This window comes from Syngnathus leptorhynchus, chromosome 9, assembly GCF_054491065.1.
Source record: "Syngnathus leptorhynchus isolate UIUO chromosome 9, UIUO_Slep, whole genome shotgun sequence".
NCBI lineage: Eukaryota > Metazoa > Chordata > Actinopteri > Syngnathiformes > Syngnathidae > Syngnathus > Syngnathus leptorhynchus.
Genome location: NC_141203.1, coordinates 8,506,041 through 8,525,705, shown reverse-complemented (window position 1 = coordinate 8,525,705; position 19,665 = coordinate 8,506,041). Strand labels below are relative to the sequence as shown.

General features: G+C 40.6%; 1 long non-coding RNA gene across 1 annotated transcript in view; it reads right to left on the bottom strand.

The window, feature by feature from the left end:
* Positions 1–9,223: 9,223 nt before the first annotated feature.
* LOC147050995 (uncharacterized) overlaps positions 9,224–19,665 on the bottom strand; it is a 41,100-nt gene continuing 30,658 nt past the window's right edge. The window contains exon 5 of the long non-coding RNA XR_015067251.1: positions 9,224–9,352. This is a non-coding gene — a long non-coding RNA (uncharacterized LOC147050995). The remainder of the gene's footprint in view (positions 9,353–19,665) is intronic.

Sequence of the window (19,665 nt, the reverse complement as noted above, 5' to 3'; positions counted from 1 at the left end):
TGTTGCTTTAATATCTTGTTGGTGTGTAAATAATCAACATCAAACACTTGAGCCCCAAATGTTTCATACCTGGGGCAAATTTATAATTAGAGAGATTTTTGTGTCTGTTAAAGAATTGCCTTTTAGCTGCAAATTACACAAGAAAGGAGGAAAAGCTACAAATCAGCTTGTAGTGTGTATAACAAATGATCTTGTAGTTTGTATATAGTATATATATATATATACATACAGGAATAAAGGTTCAACACCATTAAGCAATGGATATTTGAACACAAATGGTGGGGCAACACATGTAAACAGACAATACTCGCAATGATAAAATGATGAAAATAATTCTACTGTCCTCATCCTCGGCTGACACTGACTGCATTGCCATGGCTACTAGAAAATATGTCTGGCTCTTGTTGTCTGTTACACACATTCGTAGTCTTTACTCTTACGTCCCAAAAATCAAAACAAGAGGATGTCATTTGGAGACTCTTCACAATAGAGATGATTCCCCTCCCCACATACACACATACAAGTGCAAAGTGAGACCATTACTAAGGTGTGAACAGGCTGTGATTGTGTGAAGATCTAATCAGATAATGTGACACCCTGCAGCCTCATGGCCTGTTTGTATTTACATCCAAGTCAGTCCAATTACTCACACAGGTTCTCACTCTGCTCATTTGCAGGCGTGTGTCCCCGAATAGCCTTGAAAGCAGTCGAGCAGGTGCTGAGCTGTCACCCAGCGCGTCCTAGTAGCGCCACTACACTGCATTTATTCAGGCTTCTGGTGTTTATTTAGGAATGCAGCTCATCTGCGTATCCCCGGTGGGCCTCATTTAGACATTTTATAGTATGCGAGCTATGTTAAGATGAGGAGGACCCAGTGGGTGGAGCACATGAATTCAGAGCACATCTAATCGTTCCCATTCATTTTAGTGCATAATGCCATGGCGTTGTGATTTGTGATTTTCTTTCAGAATATCTGCAAAATGTCCAAACAATACTGCGTTTTAATTGATCAGTATATTGATTATCGCCGTGGTGAAACTCCACTGCATTATTTGATTTGGACGTAAATAGGGACTAGAGCGCCTCGTTGTTGTAGCGTGAACATTTCCGATGCAGATCAGAACTTTGCAGAACTTTGCTTTTTTTTTCCCGTTTTAGAATGTCTCATTGTCACCCAGCATTGTGTGCACATCACTAACAGAAAAGTGTGGGCTCAAAATTGGTGCCTTTTACCTTCAAGGTCCCTGTGTGAAAAGTTCTTTTCGCTTTTAGATCAAAGTGTAAAAAAACCCAAAACAGCTCTTCTGACCAAAACTATGCCTTTGCTCGCTGTGCAAAATGGGGGAAAAAGCGCTGAGAGTGCATCCGACGGCACCATCTCTATTTTGGGACAAATGGCTGAGACTAGTCTGACCATGGAGGCGCAAAGATGAGACAAACGCAAGCACTTAAGCCGCTAGTCCGGTCTGAGCACTTTGTGTACGCTGACTCACTTGACAGATGCAAGATTGCCTTCCACTGAGACTCCAGTTTGTCCTCGTTCTATCTGCAGATTTCTATGTTCAAGTGTTGTCTGGTGTCTGGTGAACGTGCTCGTACATGTTTTGTACGAGTAGATATACAAAAGCCGTTGCATTACATAAAGCATAGGCAGGTGTCTCTTCAGGCGGCGATGTAATTAGGGTCGGCGGACCCGCAGTTAGATAACCAGCGCCTCTCACCGTGCTCCTAACATGATGATTGAGCGGCATTGTCGTTGGACACGAGACAAATGGTTGTATTCGAGCGAAATCCTCCACCCCGTACTGAGAAGCGGCTGAAGAAGAAAGAAGCAAAAATCTGAGTCTCAGCGGTAGTGCTAACAACACCGAAGTCCACAAATCTTCAATTTAGATTGCCATCGTGCTCGCAAATGTTCCGAATTATCTCAAAATCGAAGGTGGAGGAGCTAATGCAAACACGATGCTATCAGGGAAGTTACAATTGATGCATTCTGTCAACTACTAAGCCACCTAAAGGGTGACTTGAAAGGAAACATGTTGATATGTGCTGTCATATCTTCCGTCATATCTTTCATGCCCCCCCCCCCCCCAACCACTGCTTTGCTAACAAGACACAATAGAAAGTGGAACACAAATCATTCTGTGATGTCAATTCTTCCATCTATTGATTTTTGTGAAGCCAGTGTTTTATTTCTCTAATGTTAAGATGACACTGCATATAATAAAAGATTTGCTAAGACGGCTGCCCGGCACGTGACATTACAAAACATCTCAACTAAAAGACAAAAAGCCTTTGAGACATTATGCAGTCTGTGGCTTTTAATTGCCCCTCAAACCATATGGGGCATCCTTAGATATATGCAAATCATAAAAAAGCATGGCAAATATTTTGACACGATGCACGATTAAGTAGTCACCCTGCAGCATTATAACCCTGCGCCAGCAGGACCGTGGCTGCATCTATCTGCATACATTTGCCACCGCCTGTGCGGTCTGTGTGAGCTGAAGAACGATACGAGAGTTGCGAGCTACAGCCGGTGTAGTAAAAGCTTATGCCAAGACGCTAACAGCAGGTTTCACGTTTAAAATGAGTGTGTGGAAATGATTGATTTAAGAGAGTTCATCATGTATGCGATAGTGAAAATAAGTAAACAGGCAACTCCCTCATCACCCTTTTTTTTATGAAGTCTTGAAATAATCATTAAACTTTGACGCTATGCGCCAAGCACATGAGCTGGCAAAGGAAAAGAAGCTTAGCAATGATTTATTTGCTGTACTAGTTTGGTTCACCTAATGAGCTGTAAAGTGCATTATAACCCAAAAATTCCCCAAAATAGACATTCATTGAGAATGCGCCTTATAATCTGGTGCGCCTTATAGTCGAGAAAAAAATACAGAGTCTTGGAATTTGCCTCAAATGATTTCCTGTTCATTTTAAATCATTATACTAATGCTTTAAACTGTGAGACAGACATGCATAGCATATAGACCAACATGCCGCCACGGCGATTCTACGAGAAGCCCTAAATAGTTATTACGACAAAACAAAGTCTTATATCTCACTCCAAGAAAGCCCACTCCAAAGATGAAACATGCAACAAATATATCATTTTAGGTTAAACTCTCTATGGGATTGTGTGTGCAGCTAGGGAAATGATATCTTTAGCCATACGGTCTCCTGTGCAAAGGTTAAAGCCATATCCCTTTCCTCTTTGATGTTAGGATGCTTTTCCCCTCCTGCAGCACACGAGCAGAATGCCTAATTTTCTCATCTCCCGTCTGCGCTGGCCTCATGGCCCCTCATGACTGCGGCTCTTCTGCGCCCGCCTGCTTTATTTCCTCCATCCTGCTCAGCTCAAAGTTGAGACTTGCTTGAAATGAAATTTTCGGGGGGTGGCGAGAGGATGGGCACAACTTTTTAAAAGAGAACCAAATACGTGCAGTCGTGGAGTCTAAAATAAATCATAGCCAGAGTTAAACTGAGTTTTAAATAACACGGGTGGGCAAGACAAATATCCTCCCCCTGTTGCCACAAACATCCCCGATGGATCCCCACCGGGAAGCATCGTGCGAGCAGCCCGACACATTGCAGGTGTCAAGGGGTATGTTTTGACTAAAGGCTATGTTTTAGTTCCAGCTCTGACATTAGTGGTGCTCAAAGTGCCCTTCAAAGTACAAAGCAGCACCTTTGCTGCCAATAAACCCCCAACTATCTCCCGTGTGCGCTAACATCCTAGCGTGCATTCATATAGCCTTGTTAAAATCTTTTAACGTACTACGTATGACACTTTCAATATCCTTACCGAAAACAATTAAACTCCCTCCACAAGCTCTAATTTTACTTGAAGAGTGTGCATGTTCGTGCAAACATTCAAGCAAGTGACAATTCAAGCAATTGTGACATTTGGCTCTTTTTGTGTGTGTGACTTTTGCATTCTTTTTTTTTTTTTGTGTTTTGTGTTTTATGCCCACTGGCTGGCTGGAGAAAGAACACAAACATGTTCGCTGCTTCCCAAACTGATCCCAATTCTCTCTGGGTCTGTGTTTCATCTTCAATGCAGTTTAATCGTGAGCTAGGCTCTGTCAGGAAAAATGTGGCTGCAATATTTTAGGTCAAATTGATCAAAAATTCCTTTGGGGAGGAGCACAAACATAAAAGATAGAATCTAGTGGTACCTGCAAAACCAACCAAGTCATTTTTGTGATTTAAAATTCATTCTAATGTAATTGGATTTTCCCCATTAAGATCAATTACACACTGAAGCGGATCACCTGTGTTCACTCCCACCAAGGCGCAAACGCCCCTTTCAAACTATGAAAATACCAAACTAAAATTCACCGTTGCATAGAGTTTAACTACACTTTGCTCAAGACTTGCGCTGGTCACAAAAATAGGGCCCGGAAAAACCAACAGCTCACCGAACACAACGATGGCAACCATAGTTACGGCCCGAAACACCATCAGCAATGTGAAAGGAACTACAGTATAATACTTCCTTGAAGGCGTAATATATAAACCCTTCTCGTAAGTCTTGCGCAATTTGCCAAAGTCTCAAGCCTCTTGACATCTTGCATGCTTTTCGTGTGACGTTAATATTTACAACTCTATCGCTAAAGTCGTCCAAATTGTATCATTTGACTGCAGATGAAATGGACGAATCATCACAGAATAACTTTGAATAGAAAGTGGCATCAAGTCATGGAAAATAGTGGTAGCTGTTTTAATCATTGCACGGATAGCGTTATTCCAAGTTGCAAACTCTTTATAATCCCGATATACTGAAATGAATTTGCTCATATGGCTTTCTTGACTTTGACACCTCTGGCAGCGCCGAGCCACATCCTATTTTATTCCGATGTCATCTCCTTGAGTCGCGATTTATGGAATAACTGACTGTTACCTTGGCCCGCTCAGCCTGTTCTCTGTCAATTTCCCTCCAGGTGGCCTTCTCCGTGGAACGGCCCTTGAGGAACACAGGAAGCATCAAACACTGCTGACAGCAAGATTGAGAGTTTGCACATTGGATTTAACTCACAAACTCAGCCAAGCAGTCAGACATACATAAATTATCATTTGCTGCACTTGCATCTAATATTAGTTGGACGCCTAAACAGATTATTGGTGGAATGGCGTATAACTCGTAGAACTATCTCGGCTCCCTTGAAGCATTACTTGGACAAGAGTATTAAGACGTGCCTAAGATATGTTTTTCTTTTTTATTTCCAATATGATTTTCATATTGTGCTTTTTTTTGCAGGGTCAGAGGTGACAAGTGACATCACTTTAAACATAACCATACATTTGAATACTGGAAAGGATTCAAGTATGGGGAGGAAAAAAAAAGGAACAGTGCCGTGTCCTACATTTTCAGTCAACTCATTCCAGAAGTGTCGAGGCACCGTGCATTGTCTTCAAATTTCCATGTTTCTGAGGGATTTTATAAAATGTTGTCCCCAAATTCACACTGTCTTGAATCTCACAGGCCCCATTTTCAACAGATGACTCAAAGTGCATGAAATCTTTGACCTCATTCCCAAGCCCCAGAAAAATAAGTTAGAGAAAAAGAAGCGTGTACACGCGCTGAATGCTTGGCTCGGCGGCTCACACGTCATACCGACACCGAGTCCAAGAAATTTATACTGCAATTTGATTCACATGGCGACGGGTGTGTCGTCTCCGTTGGAAACTCAGCTCTTTTTCATCTTGGGTTCATGTGAGAAAGTGCAGTGAGTAGGAAAAAAAATGAATCAGCGACCGTACCTCGACGTGTCTCATGGCATCTAATCAGATCCACTCAAGCCGTACTGGGAGACAGTAAACAGAATCAAGTCGTATTTGTGCATGTGCATATTGCGTGTAAGAAATACAGCATATTAGTATGTATGAGTGAATAAGTGTTTACATATGTGCATTTATACATTTGCTCCAGTGTGTGTTCATCCAATCCCTGGATGCTCCTGTCTAAAATAAAAATAAAAAAAAGTGCTTCCATCTGAAAGAAATTATTGCTACTCTCGGCCCAAATGGAATGATTAATATTTGTTTGCTTTTCTATTTATCTGTTTGTGTGTGTGTGTGTGTGTGTTGGTTAATCAGGTCATCATTTACAGTAACTCATTTGTAATTGTTTCCTCTACCAAGGAGTCCTGACTTGTGTCTGTTCTTTGTCCTTTTGTTTACACAGAAGTAAGAAACAGGAATAACTCAACCTTGTTGTGGCTGTGTGGTTTTGCTAGAAATAGGACTAAAGTTGTCTTTCCTTATTTTCTTGGAAGAAATGTTTTCAAATAATTTGGATGATGCTTAGGTGTCACTTATTATGGTTCTGTCCTCACTCAGCAACAGTGAGAATGGTAATCCGTCTCTAAAATGTGATTGATTGACAATGAATCCAAGTTTTAATCTGCCTTTCGCCAAATCAGCTGGAATTGGACCCAGCCAGCTGCAACCGTGAAAATTGAAAATGGATGCATGGAGGGACGGGCAGACTATCTGGTAATAGTTTTGCTGGAGGACATTCTATATGTCACAAATAGTTTAGCATTATTGTAATTGAGTCTAAAAAATCCAATCAAGTGATCATCAGATGTGTGCCAGATCTTGAATGAAAGTCCAGACTCGTCAGCTGATCCTTTCAGCCTGGCAGATGTGAGCTGGTCTGACTAACAGACATGCTGAGCGAGCGATTACATAAGCATGCCCACAATCCAGAGTGTTACCCATCAGCTCTTTGGCGGTCGCCGTGGCAACATGATATTAATGATGGCAAGGCGTCTTCAATGATTTTGCCATTCGGAGACCTAACTGCACGCTTGTTTGCCTAATTTGATGATGTACAGCTGGAGAGCAGCTGCAATCTTTTCTGCAGCTGGAAATCGACAATTTCTATGACTTCATGAACGTCCGTGTGCGCATTTGTTTTCTGTTGAACTTCACCAGTGCTTTGTCTTTGCATTTATTTGTGGTGTCAAAGAGAAGAAATATGATGACTGGAGGACTGGGAATTGAGCACAGAGGTTGTGGTTAACGGTCAGGGCCAGGAAAGCTTTCCCCGATGGCCTAAATACTATCCGAAGCAATGACCTACATTTAAAACCTCAATTCTAAGTATTGCATAATAAAATTAGGGTGAGGTTCGCGTAGGGTCACGGTTAGGCTCGGTTGCAAATTTGTGTTCATACTGCTCAGTACAATAGGTCGCAAGCAACATGAAGCCAACTTCAATGAAAATAAAAAGTGTAGACTGCAAAGAGTTCTGCATTGAGTCTTTATTTGAAATGGGTCACCTCTGAAGGACATTCATCTTCCTGACGCGTCCTTCAGGTGCTATCAAATATTTGACTACTCCACTCCAAATCATTTGCTCTCGTACCACACTCAAAACTATTCAAGTGTGATGTGTGAAATTTTAAAGCTAGACTACTCGCCTTCAACAGTTCACTTTCTGACATTCAAATATTGCTCGCACTGTTAATAAAGTTTTTACCATGGTGACAAATTGCCATTATTTCATATTGGAGGTGGAGCAGCATTGATGGAGATTAGCATCAAAATGTGAGGTATCGTTGTGAATCTCCTGCTTGTTTGTCAGAACTGACATACCGACGGGAGGTTGCAGTGGGATATAAACACACTTTTGCTACAGGGACTTTTCCACTGCCTCCTCAAAGGTCATTCTTTGAGAACAGATTGGAGGGAAGTGTGCTCTTTATCAAAGGTGGGGAGGGGGGGGGGCAGGAGATGGTGACTCAGTGGACGGAACGCTTTGATGAGCTCATAAAAGCCAGAGCCAAATCTGCACTAGATTAATGCGTGAGCTTTAATTAATGTGTTTTGGGTCGCACACCTTAGAATTGGCACAAACACGTAGCTAATAGCGGGTCTACATGATGCACGATGGGATATCTTGCGTATTGAGCAGCAGGGGCAGTGTGTGTGTGTGTGTGTGTGTGTGTGTGTGTGTGTGTGTGTGTGTGTGTGTGTGTGTGTGTGTGTGTGTGTGTGTGTGTGTGTGTGTCAACATTTGCAGGCCAGGCTTGGAGTGCAAGCTCAAAAGTCGAATGCTGGGATTTGAATGAATAAACAGGGAGAATTACCTTCACATTACATCTTTGAATTTTAAAGTAAGGCTTTGTTTCTTTCACTTTATTTCATTGCTTGTTTAGTTGTTCAAAAGCTGGTTGGGGGTATTTTTTCAGAAGGTTTTGCACATAACCTACAAGACAATATTTTTATCTTTATGAGACAACCTGATTAAATATTTACATTTACACTCTTCATTTTGTACACGGAGGAAGTTCCTATACTTTACATTTCCTGTATGCTTGCCACTAAAGAACCCTGTGTTTAGATGTTTGTGGCCAAGTCAAGGATCTGCCACATGACACAGAGGAACACTGTGGGAAGTCGTCTTGAGCTTTCAGTTTGTGGTACGCCTTTTTTTTTTTTTTTTTAATGCCTGGGCGTCTGTCTTCATGTCTGACATCTTGACGTGTGTGCCTATTTGTCACCGAATGTCAACATGTGTAAGTTTATACACTGTTTGTGCATGTTCATATTTGTTTTCCATTTCATTTTATTCACCACTTGGCCCACTGTAAAGTCTACGCAAGTAACTTGATACACGTGTGATCCCGCAAAGCCAAGTTGGCAGCTTGGGTAAAGCCATCACAGTCGACACCACCCAAATTACCGAAAAAGTAGGTGGTGTTGGGATCCAAAGAAGGATTTGACAGACAGACACCTTAAACAAGAACTACAAATGCATGGATGCAAGCTTTTATTTCTAACTCTGCATCCTCTAATTGTTTATGAGCTATGAGAAAATATCATAAAAATAACATTTTACGTCCAAATACATAAACCAGATGGATATTATAGCGAAATAAAAATGCCCGTCAGGTTTTCCATAATGATCGCCTAGCTAACAGCCAAACAACTGAGGCACTTCACAATGTTCTCTCTTTCCCTATTGAAATGTTCACAATGAATTAGAAAGTGTCTCACTAAATGAGCACTTGTCGCTTTTGTCGGGGCTTCAACCTTAGTGATCGTGTAACTTGTATAAGGGACTAACCACCATCTTCCTTTTCTCACAGTCAAACACAGTAGTCTTGTTCTTGATGTATTATGTATAACCATTTAATTTTTCTATTTCTACACGCTAGAATGAAATCTCAGAAAAGCGAGAGAGAAAGAGAGATGAGGTACTTGCAAGTGACATTCTTCTCTGCTAAATCTCGTCAGGCTTTTGTTCTTAATCTCTTCATCTTTGTCACCTTTTATTGGCCTATTTTGCTTCATCTCCTCTATTTCCTTCTCCTGATGGAGCTTTATGTGCTCCTTAAGTCTGCAGAGAACGGAAGACGGAAAGAAGGGTGAGACGAAACATAAAAGATGTTCCATTCCGTTAGGATTAGTATCATCCCTTACACACACACTCTGACAAAAAAAAAAAACCATGCCTGTTGGGCCAATGTGAAAACTTCAGAATAGCTCCTGCCTTCTTATTATGGCTTGTCTTGATTTTGGGTCCCCACACAGCTGAATGTTCTCATAAGTGTAAACAGATTTTGTCCCCAAACACAGTCATAAAAAATGTCTATTGGGCCAAGGCTGATGACTTGTACACCAAAAATCACACTTTTGTCAATTCATAAATACAATCAAAGTATATGTGACGGAGAGAAATGTATATTGTATTTTTTAGTCTTATGGAACATAAGGTCAGACTGCTAGTCAACTACAAAAAATATTTGATCAAAGCCTAATAGACACACACAGTAGAATAAAACCATTTATAAAAACAATAACACCACCAATAATTGTATAATTAATAATAATAATTATTGTTATTAATAATAATGTTTATTTTTATATTATATATTATTACTATTTTATTAGTATTATACGTATTATTAATGATAATATTTATTTTTATATATATTTTTTCATTATTATTATTATATATTATTATTAATAATACTACACAACTCAGTTAATTTCTGAATACAAAACACCACATTCAGTACAACAGCTCTCGCATTCATATTAGGGGATTTCCTGATTTTTGTTTCCCAAAGGATCCATGCCAAACATCCATCCAACTGTATAAACAGACTTTTATCCCCACCAAGGCACAAATAGCAGAGTGTGCACACAGGAACACAGCATCAAATGAAGTAATTATTACAGGATAATCCTGATTTTTGTGAGTGTGTGTGTGCATGCTCAGGCATGCACACAAATGATCATGTTCAAGTACATGACATCATGAAACACAAGAAATATAAGAGTAATCCTTCCAATGAATTACACAGCTCTTCATTTTCAGCCTTCTAATCTTTTCAGCTTTCTCTATTTCTCTATCCCACCCTTCCGCCGTCTGTGTCCTTGGTCATTTTTGTTGTCCGGCACTACTTCCCCTCCTACATGACAACATCTAACAATCTCGGGATCTCTGCAGGCTCTGCCAAATCCTGACATTTGATGATTCGGCACAGACACTCACCACACCACACGGTGACAAGGAAGCTTTAGAAAAACAACATTCAAAGCACTCAAGGGAACCAATGAATAGCAATTATTATAGCAACTAGTTTTGTGGACGAAAAAAGATTTTTGTGAGGCAAAATGAGGTTTGTTTAATGGAGCCATCTGAGGCCCTCCTATGTTCAACTGGGGAGAAAATGAATTTGCAGAGATGGGGAATTTAAAATAGAAACGCAATAAATTTGACAGCAAAACTCTTATGAGACTATCCAGAAAAGTTTTGTTTCCGGCAAAAAGAATTATGATACCGTCTAACCTCATTTAACTCGTGCGTGTGGATTGATTTTTCTTTCATCTTATTGGAAAAGGTAGCTTTGTTTTCTATCACTAATAGAAAATTTGAACATTCGTCTTTTCTGCCAGACATATACTCAGACTTATATATATACACGCACACAGACATGCAGACACACACGCACACACACGTTTAGTATAGGTGATTGTAAATCGCAGACAAGTGAAATCCTTATTAGACGTTTGCTGGGTAGAGCTGATGACAGAAAGGTGGAGACAATCAGTACTGATCAAAGGTCTCTTCAAGTCCACAGGACATTTGCAGCGTATGTGGGAAATTCATTTCACATCGCTTGACTACAAAGCGATGATGGCGCGTGCTCTTTGTGATACGATTGCATGAGATGTACGACAGTCAACTAGGATGAGGTCAATTACACAGGCACATTTTTACTGACAAAAAAAAAAGGTCCACCAAGTGTGGCCCTAATGGTCTCTGGGAATATCGCAAATGCTTCTACAGTCAAGTGTGAGAATTTCAGTGAGCTCGAGGAAATGGAGGCAAATAAGGATTTAAAAAGAGCTCATCTCACCACACCACAAAAATGGAGAAAAAGCAGGGGAGATACTTTCTTAACATCATAACCAATTCCGTCAAACAGGAGACATTTGACAAAATATCAATGTCACACATATGTTCTACATTGCAGATGACCAACACACAACAAAGGAGAAAACTCCGCCCCAATGCCAGAAAAATGCTGGAGTAGGTCAATAGATTTCTCTATTTATCTTAATTTTTCAGGGTGTGTTCTCTGTTTCTCTTCGAATGAAAAATACGAGGGGAAAATTAACACACAGTGTGCTCATTATTGTTTAATAAAATGAAAGCGCTTGAAGCCAGTTTGTTTTAATACACAGATTTGTGCATAATAACTGCCTGCAGTGGAGTCATGTTTTCAAAGAGTTAATATGAAAGCTAATATATCTGATCACAGTGGAATAGGTTGACTCAAATAATGACACTTAATGATATTTTCTGGCTTTTTTTGTTCCCGAACTCTCGGGAATTGTTTATGTAATGTTCAATCTCCATGCAACAGAGCTGCCTTGTAAACTTGATTTCTTGGCCTGTTTTCATGTTACACAAGTACTTGTTGTCTTTTTACTGACTTGCAAGTATATTTAAGTGTGTTAATGACGCAGCCTTCCTGTGTTGCCGCTGTGTTGACAAGCTAAGATGTAAGCTAAGTTTTTACTGGGCTTTTACCAGCGTGTTTACATGTGCTAGTATGTGCAGGAGACTCCTCGTTAACCCTCTCCATCTTTTTTTTGTTGCTTGTTTTTTAACAATGTATTTGACCTTGGAAAGTTAAGGACCTCAAGTTGTCCACTATACAATCAATGATTCTTTTAATAATTAAGAAGGTATTTTGTGCAAAAAAAAAAAAGTATCGGTAATGAATGTAAGGTTCAGGTGAGCACCTTTCTTGTGATGTAATGATTTGGTCGCTGTGCAAGTTGTGAAACTTGGCATTAAAGAATGAGACACTCGTCATTTACTCACATTTAATACATTTCATTGACACTATTTTACGTCTGTTTTGAGTTTAATACGCTACACGTGGCGCTCAGAGGGAGAGATCCGGCCGATTGAAATTGACGCACATGATTAAAGCGTATACAAGCAACAGAAGGAAGAGTTTTGATTCACTGCCATCTTTGGCATGAAGAAACAAAGACAACAGAGGAATATTTACAGAGATTCTGTCACCGGGCCCTTGTATGATCCTGTGTTGGAGCGAATACATTTTTTTCCAAGACTCAAACTGATGCTAAGTTTAGTAGCTCAGCCAGGATGGAGCCTCCCTATTTGAAATTACAGCCAGCTTTAAAATGCTAAATCTTAAACTAACTTTACTTGACAAAAAGTGTCATTCTTTTACGGTTTTGTATAACCTGACCAAATATAATTTATATTAACTCCCTCTTCCGCATAAAATCAACAACAACAAAAAACAGGTCATGGGTAGGATAGTGATTATCTGATTTGCCTCACAGTTCTGATGTTTAGGATTAAAATCTCCAGTTTGGAGTTTGCAAGCTCTCCCTGTGCTTATGTCTTAATTTAAAACTGTAAATATTGTCCATAGGTGTGCCAAGGCACGGTTGCTTGTCTATACTTTCCCTGCGACTTACTGACAACCAAACTGGACCGGAGTGTACCACGCCCAAAATCAGCTGGGATGGGCTCTACCTCACTCACATCCTGAAATCAGGCAAGGAAACTGGATGGGTGGATAACAAATTGTAAACAGAGGATGTAGTTACTGTTGACCCATTGGCACAGTACTGTGGGAGAGGAATTGAAGGAAAGCCAACAAGTTTTTTTATGGCGAACAGCCAAGGATGTCCGCTTTTATGCAGCAAAAGGCTAAAACCGCCGTGATATAAAAGCTAGCTCCGAGATAAAAGCTCACAACATTCACTGAAGATTTCAAGGCTTCATTGTCAACAGAGTTGATATTTTTGATAGGTGCAAATAAATAAATAAATAAATAAATAAATAAATATAAGTTGCTCCCAAGCGATGCAAATGCACTTTTTCTGCAGTATGCCTATGAGGATAAAGATAAGTTGACACGCTGTCATTTCCATAAACGTCCCCTTAGGCAGTGTGAGCTAAGCGTCATCACTGTTGGGACAACTCGATCTCGCTGTCTCCTTCTTGCTGGCGTTCTTAAAGGGGAATGACAACCATCCGTAGCCTCCCTACCTCTGAACATCTGGACACATTTGGACATTGGAAGAGAGACGAGATAAGCGACGAGGGTGGAGTTGACCCAAAGAGAAGACATCAGGTCTTAACAGCTGAAAATAATTGCCCCTGCCATTATTAAGAATCTTATCTCATGAAAATGGAAATCAAGATGCCTTCCATAATCCTGTGCAAAGCCCAAATAGTTAACTACCACAAATGCTAACCTCCACTAAACTGGAGCAAACACAACTGTACATTTACTTTTTAGCAGAGCTTACAAATTTCACCCCTGCCTCGGTTCCGGGTTTGAATCTCAGCAGTGCGCTGCATGCCCAAGATCTTCTGGTCCTCTTTGAACAAACCAGGATGTAGTCAGAACCATTGAGAACATTATGTGTTAATCAGCATGACATCTTATTTGCCTCTTCATGAGTACAAGCTAAACGTTGCGGCGACTCTCGTGCTAAGCCTTTATTATATAATAAACCCACTCAGGAGGCTAATAGGTGAGCTACATCCATGTGGCACTCGCAAATGTATTTAATTAGCATCTTTCCCCCCTCTCGAGTTCCCGAGCCAAGCGAGCTATTACATAAGAAGGTCGAGATGCTCGTGTGAGGGGTCAATGCAAAAGTCAGGGTGCTCCGCGGAGATAATAACATGTTGTGTCTGTCTGACGTGTGGGATGGCGAGTGTGTCTCTTTTTCTGGTGCCTTGCTGCATGTCTTCGGGTGCAGGAAGGATGTCATTGTGAGTCTATCTGCAGGTTCACGTGCGCGTGTGTGACCGCGCTGCTCGTTTTAGTGCGAATGTCAGTTGGTGGTAAAAGCTGGGGTTTTTTTGGCCGTTAACTATTTATGACAGTGAGAATTCACTATGTGCATTTCAATGACAGCATGTTTTCATGGCGAGCAAAAGCTGCCTGACTGCATGTTTGTGTTAGCATGTTTGACAAGAATTGATAAATGATTGATATAATTAATTAATTAGTGGCTAAATAATGCAAGAAATATTACGGGACTCTTAATCATTTCAATGTTGAGTCGGCCAGACTAAAGAATAGCAAAAATATTCCATTTACCATTTACTGTATATCCATTTCATGTTCAGTTCACTAAAATATTTGTTTAATTAATTGACAAGAGGTGAATTGGTCGAGCGCAGTGTATTCTCTTGTTACCGCAACCAAAAGGAAGCAGATGGAAGTCTGGTGTTGCTATCACGTATCGAAAGACATTTAGCAGATGTTTGTCTGGAATTACAATCGTTTCCAAAAAATGGAAAAACAACATAAACACAAGTCAGTGTGAGGAAGGTGGCTATATATTATCATTTCCAAAATCTACAACCAGGGGGATGCCTTCGTGAATGCAAGTGAGGTTTGCAACAAGCTGCAAAACACTGATAACAGTCAAGACCAGGAGAGAAAAAAAAAAACTAAATCCGATACTTTGGATTGGTGACCGACATTTTTGAAGCCGATGGAATTTCATTTTTAAGGCATTTTGGTAAAATTTTTATCCTTTTCCTGTGTGGAAATTGGTTAAGATGTTCAAAATCAATATAAGTGTGCTTGGCTTAAGCAAATCAACAAAAAACAGGTTTCAAAAATATCTATTCTCTAACCGGCAAGAGGAAGCTCAAATGCTCTTCATAGTCGAAGGAAGGGCTTGGCTAGGAAGTAAACAAAACGTGACGTTAGCTCACCTACCAAGTTTTATGTCGTCCCAATTAAGACATGCCAGTGCCAATTACAGTCAACCTGACGTTTCTTTTAGCATTTTCCTCAGATGTTTTCCCCGAGTCTTGAATGTCAACTCTCAAATTAAATTAGTTCAAAAGTGAACGCGGCGGTTGCCGTCCCGTTTTGGGCCATGTGCACCGTCTGAAACAAGGCCTGAGGGACTCGAGGGGACCCAAGAAAACCTAAGAAACTCTCAAAGTGTTTGAACAGAATAGCCTGCTTCAAGTGAAAGGACTTTATGTGCCAAAGTGCTGAGCCGCACCAATTGAAGTAAGACGAGGGCTAAGTAGTTACAGTTCACAGGGAATCACTGCCGAGGATAAAAAAAACACACCATTTGTTTAGACCGGGCGTTTCTCACCTATTTAAAGGCAAACTGGGGAATTTTGTTGCCTCACTCCGGGAGCCACATTCAATAAAAACTATTAAGCACTGGCTGTGAGGGGCCACAGCGGATGCAGGAAGACCAGAACCCGCAGGTACTCGGGGTCTCTATTAAGGAAACACTGCTGTGAAGTCAATGAATGCTGCGTTAAGTTTAAGTGGGGAAATGCAGCGCGATTAACATTTGGAAGATGTCCACTTTGTTTGGTAACTGAACAATCCGAAAAAGAAGGAGAAGGAAAATTTGTGTTACTAGTGACTGTTAAAGATGAAACTCATTAATACATCAAGTCCCCTCAGACTAAATGAGCATAGGAAGGATAAAGAGATATTTTTCAATTTTTGGGGGGTTTTTAGGGATTTTTGTAATGCTACCAAAGAGGGAAGAGAGGAAATGCAGGATGGGAGAACAGCAAATGGAACTTGGAAGTGTTCATTCAACATCTTATTTTAGAGTGCTCATTACGTACGAAATACGTCGACCCAAAATCACCCAAGCCTTTTTTCGGAGTACTCGTGGATAGTACGGTCCCCCATTTTGCTGCATTATTATTATCGGAATGAATCATATGAATGAATAAAGATTCCAAACATGATGAAGCATAAAGGCTTTTAAAAACTATGCTGAATTACTGATTAAGGTCTTTCAGAAGCTTTTCCATGCACCACATTGTAAACATATTGGAACCAACCAGACTGAGAAGAAGAAGTGGCCATTATTTCCTATCCAATGTTTTGAAATTGGAACTGCTTTGGAAATAAACAAGTGTCACTGAATAAATTTGGCCTCCGCTGTCTTTAGTTGGACTACCGGGACACACAGTTGCTTGCGCTGAGTGACACCAAAATGAGTCAATGTCGCATTCATGAATATCACATTTCGATGTAGACTTGAAAAGTATAGCGTGGAATTAAAGTGGATTTATTGCGGATACGTGGCAAGCTAGGGGTGTTCAATTATTGATGTTGTTTGCGTCTATCGCCGAATGATATCATATGTAACGTTGCTAATGAGTTGTCGCTGCTGAAATAGTCATGAAGGAGAGGACAGAGAAGAGGCGCAGAGGGGGTTTTGTTGGGGATGGGGGTGAAAGAAAGGAATGTTGTCGTTTTCCATGTGTCACTTTCGTGGGTTGATTTAAAGCTTGTCCTGTGGACCACCACAGGCCATCACAAGTCCCACCCCCAGGCTAGGCAGCCCCACCACAAACCCTCTTTTGACTCCACTTCCTCAGTGCCTTTGACCCCTTCTGCCTACCTAGCCCCAACTCATAAATCTCACCCCCTCCTTTAGCAGTGTGTCTCCCCTTTCATCACGTCGGCGGCTCCTCTTTCCCATCCACGGCTCATCTACACTTCAATTTACAACATCTGAAAGGCATCAGACCCTTAACGCTCAAACTTACAGGCTCACTCAAACATAATAAGAATGATAATAAATGACGACTTTAATCTTTAAATGATTTTTAAAGACCAGAGATTTGTTTCTAATTACATGACACACATTGAAAGATAATGACTGAAAACATGAACTTTAGCACCTTTATTCACATCAGCGGTCTTTAGCCAAGTCCCACGCACAGCGAGCGTTTTGCACCACAACACTCTCTGCACGTTCACTGCTCCCAAAGAAAGTCCCAAAGCAAACAGACCAACAGTCAAAGTGAAAATTATTTCTTTGATCGCATCAAAAGGACTTGGCTCTTTTTCAACCATGCTACAAAGTTTTGCATAACATAGCAAATGTTTTTGTTTTGTCTCTAAACAACAGTTTGCACAACGATGATCTGAGGAGAACGTTTCCAATTTTCCCATGTTGAGAACACCGCAATCACAAATTACTGCAAAGTTTTTTTCTTTAGTGATGAGTCCTTTTGGTTGGAAAGAAATGAAATCCCCAATGGGGCTTAAGGTTTTCATTGAGGTCCAATGTCGAGTGTGTGGAATGCTTGCATCATTTGTGGGTACAACTCCATCTCCGCTCACCACTAAACATTCTAGGTAGCTTGATAGAACTCTGATGCCGTTGACCAGCAATCCCCCCCAAAACATTTCCTCTTGATTTTATGTCTCACGGGGTTTAATTAGTTAGCAATGTTTAGTTTAGACACTGCAAGATGTGGCTCTTAAGTTATTTAGCGGAATAGACGCAGTGGTTGAGTGCTTCGCACAGCTGGCTCACAAAAACTTTCAATGCTCGAATCTGGGTCAAGTAGTTTTTCACTGTCTCAAACATTAGCTATTTTATGATTGAAAAGAATAGAATATGAATTTTGTTTACTGGAGCTGAGATGCATGAAATAATTGTCCACACACTGATTGGCGTCTCGTCTCATCTGTGTTCCTGCGTATAAATCAAAGTAAATCACCAAATGACACCTGATGCTGCTCAAAATACTTGGCTTCATGCATTTCATGTGAACGGCTGATGTCATCCTATCATGGGTGTCTTGGGCTTCCAAAAAGAAATTTGTTTTTGTAGTCAATGGCCATAAAGAGGCCATAGTTTCACTTAAGGGTGTGTTCTCACCTAAAGGCTAGTTTACTTAATGGAGGAGGAAAGAGTGCTTTGGGGCTTCTAACCGTCCAAAAACTGAAAGCCAAAAGTTTTGTGGCTGGAAAATAACGTTAGCTTTATTGGTCGGACAGTTGACAAATAAGACGACAACTATTTCCTCACTGTGTCTGTGTGGATTACATCATCCGCGGAACACTGTCAGGTTATGTTTATTCAATTATGCAGACAGGCCGAGAATTTTAATACAAGCAGTTTTGATCTCTCCTCTATCGGATGTCTCTAAAAACCTCACAAATCCTTCTTAAATCTTGCGCAAATCATCCAAGCATGTAGCGCATGATGATTCGGCGCAGTGTGACCACAGATCTACTGTAAGTCCTATGGCGGCAAGATCCAGGCTTGCAAGGTCCACCCTTGCTTTTGCCTTAATGTGTTCTGCAGATCTCCCAAAAACATGAATTGAACTGGCTGAGTTCCATCTTTTGTTCAATGTACAGTATCTCGGATTATAAAGCTTGAAATGTCATCAATCGTAAATCAGGAATGGCAGTGCACTTTACTGTACTCCAAGGTCGCTCTTGTACCTTTTCCAAGGCCTAATATGAACAGGCTTCTTTCCAAGCTTAAATAAAAAAAACAAGGATAGAAAATCTGTCTCTTTGAAGATATTTCCCTCGAGAAGATCCATGAAAAGTTACAAAAAGGTACAAAATATGAACGTGTACAAGACAGGCACAAAAATAGGGCCTCATCTTTGTGCTGTACTTTTTTATTTATTTATCCTGAATGCAGTGCATAGGTCGTCTTATCGGCAAGGTTAATTAAATTTCTTTTAAGTTAGCCATAAAATCTTCCCAAAGGATCTCTGACAAAACGTGAGGTCACGACCCTCGGCACCCGCAGAGGCACAGCGGGAACACCTCAGACTTCAAGAGGGCCGGTTGTCATTAAGGCCGTAAATCTTGAAAGGTTAGGTCTGTTATTTAGCTAATGTTAGCTGACGGGAACTTTAAATACAATGATTGAGAGAGAGGCTGGTAAAATGCAAAAAAAAAAAAAAAGTAACTACAGGACATTACCACTAAACTGTACTGCATTTCAGACAAAAACAATGGTATTCATGAGAATTGTGTATTGAACAACCAGTTTTTGGAGCGCAAGCTGTGTCTGGTAGGTTTAAGCAGCCATTTATGAGCATGTATCCTCAAAGTGCTTGTAGCCTGGAGGTCATGAGTAATTCTGGCTCTCGCTTTTTTTCTTCTTCTAAGGATAGCTATTGGCATCCGGCTGCCTGTGCTCCTTCTATTCTTGTTTTCGCTTTTTTTCAAATGACCTTGAAATAAATTGAGAGACAAAGAAAGAGAGAGAGCGAGCGAGAGAAGAGTTGGGGGGTCTTGTAACGCATTGTGTGATCAAATGACATTTTTACGTGGACTAAAACACACGCGTGGTAATTGATGACACAATCGT